The sequence below is a fragment of the Octopus bimaculoides genome, chromosome 2 (genome assembly GCF_001194135.2).
Source record: "Octopus bimaculoides isolate UCB-OBI-ISO-001 chromosome 2, ASM119413v2, whole genome shotgun sequence".
Lineage (NCBI taxonomy): Eukaryota > Metazoa > Mollusca > Cephalopoda > Octopoda > Octopodidae > Octopus > Octopus bimaculoides.
Window position 1 is genome coordinate 1,880,080 of NC_068982.1, and position 2,623 is coordinate 1,882,702.

General features: G+C 38.1%; 1 protein-coding gene across 2 annotated transcripts in view; it reads left to right on the plus strand.

The window, feature by feature from the left end:
* LOC106868307 (class A basic helix-loop-helix protein 15) overlaps positions 1 to 2,623 on the plus strand; it is a 307,893-nt gene that overhangs the window by 24,463 nt on the left and 280,807 nt on the right. The gene's annotated exons all lie outside the window — the stretch shown is intronic.

Genomic DNA, 2,623 nt, shown 5'->3' on the forward strand with positions numbered 1-2,623 from the left:
ATATATATATATATATATATATATATATATATATAATATATGCATTCATATATTCACAGAAAGACAGATTTGTGTATACATATACATACCTGCATATTTAAACACAGATGTCAGGCAGACAGACAGAGAAACAGGTAGAATAAATTTAAGGCTACTATGAATTAATTCTCAGTCTACATTTGGCAATGCGCCATTGCTTGAGAAACATCAGAAAGAGTGAAGACTGCTCTCCCCACCTACTTAAATTTGGTATCAACTCTAAATAGTCTCATAATGAGGTGCAGATAGCTGGCTACTGGATGGATAAATCTATAGATTGGTATAATATGGGAGACAACGCAAATAAGTGTGGCTTGGTATCTCTATAGCTTAATCTCACATTCACACATTAAAAATACGTACATAAATTTATAAACTCTTACAAATATTGTATATCTCACAACACACACACACATGTATTCGAATATAGCGACAATCCTGTTCAGCTGTCGAGGCATATATAGTTGAAGTGCCTGGAGTATGGCGACTAGCATTATAAAGGGCAGGGCAGCGTGCCATCTATGACAGTCCTCAAACCGTAGCAGGGAACGGGGAGCTGTCCTCGATGGGTAGTGCTGATGGTGCTGGTGCTAAATGCTGTGGGTAGGTAGGTGAAGAGTAGGGTGAGAATCAGTGATGTTTGATTGACAGATTCAAAGAGGACTAATTGAGACATATAAAGAAGTCCAAACTGACCTCGGCATTGTAGTCATTCAATAGGTAAAGAGCTATTGAATCTCTGTGTATACGCACATACATACGATGTAAGACTATGTATTTATTATATGTGTAAGTGTGTTTATAGACCTGTCTTCGTCCTTTGTTTTTCTGTAAATTTCAACTATATATATATATATATATATATATATATATATATATGATGGACTCTGCCGTCGGTTTCGGCGTATGAGCATCCGACAACCGACTCTTTCTATGTCAGTCATAATGCTTATGTTGAATGTGACGTTTAACTCTCGTCAACGATTTGCAAAGAAAGCCACAGATGTTGCGAGGATCACAGGTCACTGCATGTAATATATTTGCAGCCTCTTTTCTCCTTTACCTTGCACTCCGAAGCCTGTTAATGCTGGTTGCACCAACGTTTTTAATACCATTTTGACAAAACGATCTCCATTTTGTTCGTTCCAAGGCTGTTCGCCCAAAGGTTTTGTGTGCTACCTTCATTTTGAAGAGGCTACTCTTCAGCTTGTCCTTATATCTCAGCCATGGTTGACCAACATTCCTGTGTCCACTCTCAAGCTGGCTGTGCATGAGGACTTTGGGTATTCTTTCGTCACTCATTCTGACGTCATGGCCAGCCCAGTGCAATTGTGATTGCATGAGGAAGCTCTCAACTCTACCGATCTTACACTTGGTAAACAAGTCGGCATTAGAAACTTTGTCTTTTAGTGAATAACTGCAGATTGTCCTCAGACAGTCTTTGTGGAAGATGTCTAGTTGGTTAATGTGTCGTCTAGAGGGTATCCACAATTCTAAGCCATACAAGAGAGTAGTAAAAATGGCAGCTTTATAGACCTGTACTTTGGTATCATGTATGTATGTATGTATGTATGTAAGTATGCATGGAAGATTGAAATGGCATGTCAGATGAGTTCATACAGTGGTACCTGTTAGGTCTACCAGCCTGCTCACCTGTGCATTATGCAATAGAACGAGCAAATCTTTCGCCAGGCCTCACATCAATGATTCTGTCTAGCAATCGCTTTGCTCATATACGAGAAAGCAGCTAAGATATATACACATATGATACTGGTTCTGGCGTGACTATAATTAGAGGCAAGTACATTGTTTTAACTTTTAGAGTAAAAGGATAAATGAGCATGGGAACATTGTGAAGTTTCTAAATTTCCCAAGGGCGATGGAATCTCACAAACTGTTGACTCGAACATTTGAATTATTCCTCATTTTCAAGAAACTTTTACGTAAATATGTAATTCCAACTAATCTCTCTACTGGATGTTCTTCCAGTGACTTTTTTGTTCTTTCATTACAACTTTAGAGAATTATGGGGGAGAACACTGGAACGAACGAATAAAATAGGAAGAATGGAAGACGATAAGCATCGCAAGTAAGAGAATGCGATCGAGGAGCAATAATTAGATTTTTAATGTCAGTCTCAATGATTTCCACATCCCATTACGAATTCATTAGAAACGACACACAGACACACATAAGTTACGTGCCTACCTACACATGCATATATGTGTGTGCACGTGAGTGTGTATATATGTGTGTGTTTGCGCGCGCGTGTGTGATTGTATGTACGTCTGAGTATAAATGAATATATATGCTTATACATACATAGACAAACTCACATATATGAGTGTGTCTGTATAAATGACTATAGAGATACATATGCATATACATGAATATATATATATACATATATATATCTTCGAAACGCCGGTGTTAAAACGGGGGTAGCTGATGAAAAAGAATGTTCTCTATGTGGCTTGTGTGTTTTCTCCTCTACGTTTTGTTTGCAATGTCCTGTACACAGATATGCACCTATACATACAGGTGGATGTCGGTATGCACATACCTGTACGTATATATGCATATA